Below are 10,573 nucleotides of genomic sequence, written 5' to 3' on the forward strand. Positions count from 1 at the left end.
ACCATGAGACTCAAGGCTCCATGACAGATGAGGACTTAATTTTTTTTTTTTTAGGCAGTTTGTGTCCAGGACAGTCCTGAGGTCTAGTGGAGCCACACTTCGACGATCCTGTGGGATTCTCACAGATGGAAAGCAAACAACTGGAGCAAAGATGGAGGTCAACGGCATTTCCCCAACATCCTCCCTGGCCCTGACATAAGAATGCTGAAGCATTCCTTCTTTGTATTTTCATGCAAACTCCATATTTTAATACCTACTTTACAAAAGAAAAGACTGATTGAGGATAAAAATGTTTAAATGTCTAACTTGAAATCATATAGAGGATAAGTTAGAGAGCCAGAATTGAAATCCAGGTCTGTTTGGTCCTAAGTGGTCATTTGGGAAAATGTTTATTTATATATTTAAAACAATTTAGTAATACTAATGGTCATAATCTCTAAACTTTAAGTTGGTGTATTGCTAAACACTTTGCATGGATTAACTATTAATTTACTCATGAATACTATTAAAAAGTTACCATAATTATGCTCATCTCACAGATGAGGAAATCACAGGAAACAGAGGCCCAGAGAATTTGGCCCAAAGCTACCCAGCTAGGAAGGGGAGTCCAGGTACATAAATCCTGCCAACCTGAAATGAGGGCTTAGGCTCTAGAGATAGATCAATTGATTGGGCTCTCAGGTCAGCTGCTGGAATCCCAGTCTACTGTTCATGATTTGTATAACTTTGGGTAGGTACTTCACCTTTCTGAGAGCCAGTGTTCCCAGTTGTGATTTCTAGAATTAAATATAAAATTCGTAGCATAGACCCTGGCATAGAGTAAGTATATAATACATGTTAGTGTACTTACTCTACGAAGTGGGAGGAGTGGGTGGCCCTGATGCCCGGCCGGCCGTGCCTCAAGGGCTTGCAGGTGATGGAGAACTTGCCCAGGTATTGGCCGATCATCTCTGGCTTGATCTCCACCTGGTTGAAAGTCTTGCCGCTGTGGGCGTCTATACCACGCTGCCTGCCGTCTCGGGCAGGATGATCATGTCCCGCAGGGGCGTCTTCACCACTTCCGGCTTCTCCATGGGCGGTGCCTCTTTCTTGGCCTTGCGCAGGCGCTTCAGCAGTGAGTGCTGCTTCCGCCGCAGGCCCCGAGTCAGCCGCCGCTGCTGGCGCGCGGTTTGCAACTGCGTCAGCTTCTCGTAGGACGTGTCCAGGAGCTGGTCCAGGTCCACGCCGCGGTAGGTGAACTTGCAGCAGGTCCGCTTCTTCTGCTCATTAATGTTTTTATTAGTTATTACTGTTGTTGAAACATCTCGTTTTCACCAAGGGTCTTTTTGTTGTCTCTTTGGTATAGCACAATACCTCTTCCTGGAGGCGTTATTTGATAAAATATTCACTTAAATGTGATGAAAAATGTTCCAAGGAATTAGGACTTGCAGCAATCATTATTCAGTTTTGTGGTGAATTGCATTTCAAGTAAAATTTCAGAGGCCATGAATTTTGGCCATAGAGATAGTTGGGGGAAATGTGTCTTTTTCAGTTGGAGAATGTATTAAGAGGTATACATGAAGCCTTAGAGAAAAATCTGGACAGCAGCCGCAGGCGGAAGAAACTGAGTGAGGGCCTGTGTCTTGCTCCACAATTGAATTTTTGCATATGTGTTGGTGGAACTATTCAGCTAGCTTCATCATCTAGTCTGTGACGATTTGGGCATTAGACTCTAATTTTTTATTTGACTTAATAGGATGTGTCTTTGAATTTTCTGTGTGGTCTTAGAGCTGTGTGTACCACATCAATACAAACCAGGTAAAATAGAAAAAGTCTCAGTTCAAAATAAACTTTTATTGGGTGTAAAGATCTATAAGGGGCTGTCATAGTTTCAAGTGAATTTTACATTTGTTTTAATATAGGACATTATAATTTGTTACCGTATTAACTGGTGAAACCTCTTGAATTTGGTATAATGAAAAGAATATAGGACTGAGACCTGTGAGACTTTCCTCTTGTTTCTGATACTGCACAGCAGTATAAATACCCTCATCTTTCTGGATCTCAGTTTTCTCATGTATAAGATGAGTGATGAACAGCTGTTCTCATTTGTTTATGTACCATTTATGGCTCCTTTCAGCTACAACAGCAAAGTTGAGTAGTTGTAACGCAAAGCCTGAAATATTTATGATCTTTCTCCTTCACAGAAAGAAAAGTTTGCTGAGTCCTAAACTTGATGACTTCTAAGATAATTTCTAGCTCTAATTTATAAACATAGCTCCCCATTTACTAGGTGAGTGACCTTGGCCAAATGACTTAACCTCGCTAGGTCTCAATCATCTGTAAAACAGGAAGCATAATTAAAAAAGCAAAAACTGTACCATAGCATTGTTGAGTAGACTAAAATAATCCACGTACAGAGCATAGAACAGTCCAAGTACATTATGGAGATACGCAAAATTTAGCTATCATCATCATCATCATCATCAATAATGGTATGATAATTTTCTGCTTTATTAAAAAATAAGGCCAGACACAGTGGCTCATGACAATAATCCCAGCATTTAGGGAGGCCAAGATAAGAAGACTGCTTGAGCCCAGGAGTTTCCAACCAGCCTGGGCAACATAGCAAGAACCCGTCTCTGCTGAAAAAAAAAAAATTAGCCAGGCATGGTGGCTCACGTCTGTGGTCTCAGCTACTTGGGAGGCTGGTATGTTGAGACTGAAGTGAGCCATGGTCATACCACTGCACTCCAGCCTGGGTGACAAAGCAAGATCCTTTCTGTTGCAAAAACCAAAACCAAAACCAAAAAACGTATGTAATCTACAAGGATTTATTTTGAAATAATTTTGGGGTTGTATCTCATGGAATATTTAAGACTGTAACCAGGAATCTCTGGGACCATTGAGATAAAGTCAATTCCACATCCTGAGCCTTCCTCTCAATGGCAGTTCTGTGAGATGCCCCTGTCTCTGTAGGATGACTGGAAAGAGACTCTGTAGTCTATTAAAACAGAGACTTCTCTAAGCCATCATAAGACCTAGTTAAGATAGAACAAAAAACCATTCTGTGATTTAAGCAGAAAATTGCATATTCATCAAGCCAATACAAATCCATACCCTTCACCGCTGGCAGATAGATAGTGGATGATGTTACCTGAACAATTAACTTGGCACTGGACTATTCTTGGGTCCAATAAATCTCATCACCCTCTACTGTTAAGGTTCATTTCCCTCATGCACAAAAAGGAGCAGAGAGACTCCTCTTGGTTCCATTTTAGTTTCTTTGACCAGACACAGCCAAGGATCTCTTGGGTAGAACCGGTTCCTTAAGTCAAGAACCCAAGTGTCTGGTATTTTCCTTTGTGTGCCTGAGGTTTGTAGAGAGGTTAAGACTCCTCCAGGAGCATCCCAGAAAAAAGCTAATTGCTCCCACAGAGGAAAGCAGTATCCTACCCTTACTTCTTCCCATAACAGTAAGAACTGCTAAATGCCCATCAATTTTCTTCTCTAGAGTTGTGTTGCATCTGCCTTAGTCTGTCTGCATCAGTGTAGATGCCAAAGATCCTTTCCAAACAGCACAAAGATAATAAGCTCAGATATAAATCACGAATAATATCCACTAATTGATTGTATGTCAGGAATACTCACTTATGAGGCTGGAAAATGAATTCTTTTACAATGAATGTCAATATTTTACACTCAAGTTTCAAAAACTCATAGTTTTGAAGTGCTTCAAACCATAGGGAATAAAATAAAAGTTACCAATAGCTTGTCTTTGCAAAAAGGAAGTGGAAATTGAGATAAAGAGGTCAGACAATTGGGACTCCTGAAGCAATTGGGATCATGTTCCTGGCTATTAGTGGCATATTCAGTTTTAATCAGACAAAATAAGTAATTCATATGTGAATTAATAGCATTATTTGCTCAATTGATTGTAAATTATTAATTTTTTTTATTCTAGACAGTCTTATTTGATGTCATGTTGAGCTATGTTTTTTTTTCTAGAAATACATGTAGACAACTCACTGTAGTGGCATAAATAAGCACAAACTCCGGATCTCTAGATGTACACATATGGATAACGGACTTAGGTAAAATCGTACCTCCTGCTAGTTGAGTGAGCACTGTAGTATTTTGCTAGATGAAGGGAAACTAGAGATAATTCACTTATGAATAAAACAAGTGAGAGCTACTTACCTCTTGGTCTAATCTCTGATCTGCAATGGATGTTCCCCAAATGCGTTTCCCCTTTTACCCTGCTACTGTGGCCAAGCAGGCCACTACTTACCTGCATAATGGTAAGTAGTCAGATACTAGATTCTGACACACTGTGGTAAAAACCAAGCAAAACAAATAAAGAAAATAGAGGATGACTGAATACCCATTGAGTTTGAGAATCATTTTCTTATTATTTCTGGTGATAATTTTGTGACTGAAAATGTACTTTGCCCACTTATTCAACAAAAATTTTCTATGTCCTGTTTTCATTGTTCTAATCACTGAGTCTACAGGGAATATGACAGATCCATTTCTCTGTCCTCACAAATTTTATAGGTCAAGAGTAAAAGTAGACACAGAAACAGATGCTTGCTAAGTGAAGAAAGAAGATGTAAGACTGAAATATGCTTTTTGTGCAAGTACTTTTCAAGAGACAGAGGGTAATATAATGTTATTTCAGCTCCTTTCTGGCTTCTCCACCCTCCCCACTACATACACAATAATTCTGTTATTTCTTTTCAATACCTGATTCTACCATAAAAGTTTTATTTCTATAGCTTCTACCATAAGAGTTTTACTGCTTCAACTTATAGCTTTACCTATACAAATCCTATATATTTGAGTGTATGTGTGTATGAGAGAAAGACCTCTTAGGTTGTTATATTACTTTTGACTATGACTGAGTTCCAACTCCTTTCTTGAAACAGGCTTAAATTAAAAAACAGAAAAGAAAGTGATAATATTTACCACTGGGGATAAGAGTTGGTGAAACAGAGTAAAAACTTTTCTCCAGAATTTGGTCTGGTGATTTCTACCTCCCTTACATCCTGTCCTTTACTTCTTTATTCCTAGGATTTTCTCTTAAGGAATTGAGGCCCCAGATGAAATCTTTCTTCTTATCTTTCAAGTTTCATTCGTAGCATAAGATCCATATTCTGAAATAATTAATCTATTGCCTTAACCACACGATCCATTAAGGCTTCTTTTCACACACAAGTTTAGAAAACCCTGTACCCTCCTGATTAAGTTTCATTGGCTTCAGCCCCCTTCCCTTTCACTGGAAGTGTCAAGGACAAATGGAAACTCAAGTATCATTCTTAAAACTCTGTGATGTAAAATTTGTTGGTTTTTTTTTTTTGCAATAAATTTTGCAGTGAGTCACATTGGCCTTTTCTGCCATGAAATGGGCTGTACAATGGGCCCGAGGTTGATTCAAATAAAACTTTGATTGTGGGCTGTTGTCATGATTTTGTTGACTAGATCCTGCCTTCCAGGCTGGGTGCACCAGGCTGCTTTCTGTACACAATTGTATTCAAGAGAACAGGTCTAAAAGTCTTCGGACATGTATGTTGACCCATTTTTCCCCCCTAATATCCCTGTGAGAAAAACTAGGGAAGAAACACAAATGGGCCATTGTTTTAATTTTACCCCAGTTAATTCTGTAAATAATTGCAGTACCAGAGAAAATTTACATTGGACTGGTAGCAATATACTGTGGTCCAAACATGTTACTCCCGTTAGGTATTGTTCTGGGATGGATAACGCTGTCACATTGTTTTCATTGTGTTTACTCAGAGTCACAGAGAAATCTTATATATTTATTTCTTTGGAGATGCTTTCAATTGGAATGTGAGTGGCCAGTAGTTTTTCCGCCATAATAACTAAGAAAATAGCATGATTCTCTTTTGAGAGTGGCCTTGCCTCCACAATATGCACATCACAGTGACAATTTCATATCTCCGTGACCTCTGGAAACTGTTATTAGAAAGTGGCTCCTTTCTCCATTTTTTGTACACGTTACATCTAAGGAGAGATAAAGTAGAACAATTTTTTGCTTTTGTGGATTGTGACCGTTAATATCTGGAGTAAATGTTACTTTCCATCCTGGGTGAATCATGTGGACATGGTACTTGTAGCTACCTGTCCTCTGAACGTCTTCATAATAATGCATAGCCCCAGGGCGTTAGGCTGAGGTTATCAGAGAAGAAAGCATAGAGTTAGTCTTGAAATATCAATGGCTTCTGATACAGACATTTTTTTACTGTTTGAAAATTTCGGGTTAGTAGTGGCGATCTTGCTGAATCTACTCCAAAAATATAGTTGATGTGAATGGATGATTGAAGTAAGAAACATGGCAATTCATTTAAAAAGCCAAAATTACAGAAAAGAGGAGAAATAAATCCAAAAGCGATAATAAAATATTAAAAAGTTGTTAGATTTCCATAAGTTTTCAACATTGTAAATTTTAAAAAGCCAGTAACTTTACCCTGTAATGGTGTGTAAATCACAAGATTTCCTCTAAGTAGGAGGTTGCTACTATTTGTGCCAAGAGTAAAATGCCTGGTACAAAAAGAGCTAGTGTAGTTTAATTTTTCTTTAAGAGTATGAATCTAAAAGCTTGAACAAAACCAGTTGCAGCTATCTTAACAATCTGCACATTTACAAAATACAAATGGGAACAAATTAGACCGCCCTTTGTAAATGTATTTGTAATTTGCAAATTGTTTGCAAATCCGTTTCTGTAGACCTTAGAAATACTTCTTTCTGACGCAGGTCTTTCGAGAAGCAACACTTTTGTTAGTGATTTTGAGTATTTGTGAATTTTGCTTCATAATATGTTAGAGTGGTAGCTATAAGGTACATAAACTGGGCTTTGCTTTAAAAAGAACCGGTTCCTTCCTCAGGAAAAGGATTTCCCAAATTACTGCACTCTCTTCTCCATGTGCATTTTATATTTGGCTCTCTTTTCCTTTCTTTCAGTGCCTGGTTATTAACCTTGCTAGTAGTTCAGCTGTCAAAAATCCCTTTCAGCTGCCTCCACTTATGACTTCAGCTTTCTTCTTATCAACACTTCCTTTCCTATTTGGTGTTGATACTCTCTCAGAGAAGATGGTATGGACTGGAGTGGAGGTACAGGTCAAAGGCATGGGCTGAGGATTTTTGAGTTCAAGTCCCAGTGCTGCAATTTTCCATTTTTATGACTTTGAAGAGTATATGCCCATGTTTCCTCATCTATGGAACAGAGATTTAAAAATTCTTCTTTCAGGACAGTGAGGATTCAGTGTTATAATAAATGCACATAAAGCTCTTGACACCTGGAAGAGAAGAAGAACTTATAGGGAGGAGTGAGATTAGGTGTTTTCACTGCTCTTGCTGTTTAAATTAGAGACTACCTGAGTCCCAAGATTCTTTCTTTCCATGTTCTTTCTCTGACTCTCCCCCAGCCTAGCTAATGTGACTTCATCACAGAACCTCTATGTCCATGGTCCCTAGGATGTCCCAGCCTAGAAACAAGGAACTATTAATAGTTTATATACATCTTCAAGTTCCCCACTAGGTAAAAATCCATCTTCAGGAGGAAAACTCAAACCCAGTGATTCAAGCAAGATCCAGTTGCTAAATCTTGGGGCAGCAGATCCTGCATCCCTAGTGTGAGTAGACATTTCAGAGTAGTGCCTGGATTACCTTTATCTGAAGACTTTGCTGACAACTTATGCAATTGAGAAATTGTTCCCCACTTTCCCATCCCTGCTCACCTTCTGCAAAATCCATACACTCATTCTCCCCCTTCCCCGCCCCCCCGCAATACATAAGCTCCGGATGACTCAAGATTTGAAGAGAGCTCTCTGAAGATATATTAGCAAAGCTTCCTGCACCCTCCTGCTTCATCACCTATAGCATTCCAGAATCTAGACAACAACAGCAATGGATAAGCTATAGTTTTTCCAGACTGTCCTATGTAATTATCTTACTCCAGCCCTGAGACACCCAAGGCAGCACACCACTACCTTTTCCGCACTCATACTTGCATTCTGCTGTCTTGGTTTTGTACGTAAAAACCTAACACTTACAACAGGTATGGTAATTTTCAAAGCCCACACAAAGTAGATTTGTTATAGTCTTATAAAGGACTTCCTGAGTTTCTCTAGCAGTATCTTCTCAAAAAATTTGGAGAAGAAAAACAGCTTACCATTTTCCAGTTAGCAGAGTTGTTAAAAATCAGTAAGGCATGCATAGGGGAGGAAGAGGTGGAATTCTCACAGTCAGATTTCTAAGTGTTGGCAGGTGTCTTAGTTTGTTTTGTGCTGCTATAACAGAATACCTGAGATTGCCCTTACATTGTTTATGCTTGCATAATTAGCACCACATCAATGCCTTGTGCCTTCCAGAGTGGTGGGTCAATTGGTATGTGGGCACTCTTGAGCCATGGCTGGGACAGCTGAGGGACCCTGTGCCAGAATGTGGGGAACAGAGTCTTGAGGTGACAGAGAACAGTGAATGTTGAGGTCCCACAAGCACCTCTCTGGATATCTTACGTTCAAGTTTCTAGCTTGCTTCGCAGATATCTGAAATGCTTTTGGGATTATTCTCCCATTATCTTGATCATTAGAACAGAACCTAGCTTCCTTCAACCCATATTCATGTCTTTAGCCAATGGTTGCTTGGCCATACTCTTAGTATTTTCTCCCAAACATGCTTTTATTTTTATTCTTTGTGTGACCAAGCTGAGAGTTTTCCAAATCTTTCTACTTCTCTTTTAATTATAAATTTGGTTTTTAAATAATTTCTCTCTTCTCACATTTTACTGTAAGCAGCCAAAGAAAGCTGTGAACCTAAATACTTGAGAAAGGTCTCAATCAGTTTAGAAAGATTATTTTGCCAAGGTTAAGTATGCACCTGTGACTCAGCCTCAGGAGGTCCTGATGACACATGCCCAAGGTGGTTAGGGTACAGCTTCCTTTTATACATTTTAGGGAGATATAATACATTAATCAATACATGTAATATTTACACTGCTTCAATCTGGAAGGGTGGGACACTTGAAGAGGGGGCTTCCATGTCATAGGTAGATTTAAACATATTCTGATTGGCAATTGGTTGAAAGCGTTGTCAGTAGGAAGGAATGTGTGGATTACTATAAGGAGTTGTGGAGACCAAGCTTTTATCATGCAGATGAAGCCTCCATGTAGTGGGCTTTAGAGAAAAGACTGTAAATGTTTTTTTATCAGACTTAAGATTGGTGTTGATGTTAATGCTATACAGGTATAATAAAGCATGTCCAACCCCTACTTCCCATTATGGCCTAAACCAGTCTTTCAGGTTAAATTTTACGGTGTCCTGGCCAAGGAGGAAGTCCATTCAGATGGTTGCAAGGGGCCTTCAGATTTTATTTTGGTTTACAAAGCCATGCAGCACCTTGAATGTTTTGCTTTTTAGATTGTTCTTAGCAATTCTAGTTCATTGCTCTTGATTTCTGCCTTCCACAAAGTTATAGGACATAGACATAATTTTGCCAAGTTCTCTGCAACTATTCAGCAAAGATATCCTTTACCTTTGTTTCTAGTACTTTGTTCCTAATTTCCATCTGAGATGTCATCAGAATAGCCTTTACTGTTTATATTTCTAGCAGCATTATGATCATAACCACTTAAGTCATCACTAGGAAAATTTAGGCTCTCTCTGTAGCTCTTCTTTTGACTCCTCACCAGAATCACCCCTCAGGTTACATTCACAAAAATCTAGGCTTTATATAGCCTTCTCCAGATTCTTCTAGCCTCTACCCATTACTTAGTTTTAAAGTCTCTTCCACAGTTTCAAGTGCTTATATAGCAGCAGTCCCACTTCTAGTACCTATTTTCCGTTTTAGTCCATTTTGTGTTGCTATAACAGAATAGCTGAGTCTGTGTAACTTATAAAGAACAGAAATTCATTTCATACAGTTCTGGAGGCTGGGAAGTCTAAGGTCAAGGGTCCCACATGTGGTGAGGGCCTTTTTACTGTATAATTCCATGATGCAAGGTTGAAGGGCAAGACACCACAAAGAAGAGAGAAGGGAAGGGGCTGAACTCATCCTTTTATCAGGAACCTACTCCCACAATAACTAACCCATCCTGCAATAATAGCATTAACCTGTTAAGACAGGAGACCCCTCATGTCCTAATCACTTCTTAATGGTCCCATGTCTCAAAACTGTTGCATTGGGTATTAAGTTTCCAACACATGAACTTTGAGGACACATTCAAACTGTAGCAATAGGGAAACCTTCCATCCTGGATTAAATACCAATGTATCACAGCAGGCTAGTGGCAGGAGGTGGGAGTAAATACAGTTAGTTACAAAGGCTTGAACATGTACTAGCAAAGCCTCAAAATTGAGAACCCTGGGCTGCTTTGGGCCCTCAATTCAGTCAGGGCTTTGGATCTTATGCAATAGTTCACACTGTCTTTGAATCACAGGATCAAGTGCTGCAGACAAAATACACAATGTAATTCACGCTCTTGAATGCACTGTTGCTACCAGAGATGTTGACTATTACTTTCATATACTTAAAACTATCAACATGGTTTAAAGTAAAAAGATGAGATTTTTTTTA

The 10,573-nt window shown here is 39.1% G+C and overlaps 1 pseudogene; it reads right to left on the minus strand.

The window, feature by feature from the left end:
* Nucleotides 1–672: 672 nt before the first annotated feature.
* Nucleotides 673–7,869, minus strand: LOC116530031 (annotated as a pseudogene).
* Nucleotides 7,870–10,573: the final 2,704 nt, after the last annotated feature.

This window comes from Sapajus apella, unplaced genomic scaffold, assembly GCF_009761245.1.
Source record: "Sapajus apella isolate SASKATOON/1434 unplaced genomic scaffold, GSC_monkey_1.0 scaffold64, whole genome shotgun sequence".
NCBI classification, from domain to species: domain Eukaryota; kingdom Metazoa; phylum Chordata; class Mammalia; order Primates; family Cebidae; genus Sapajus; species Sapajus apella.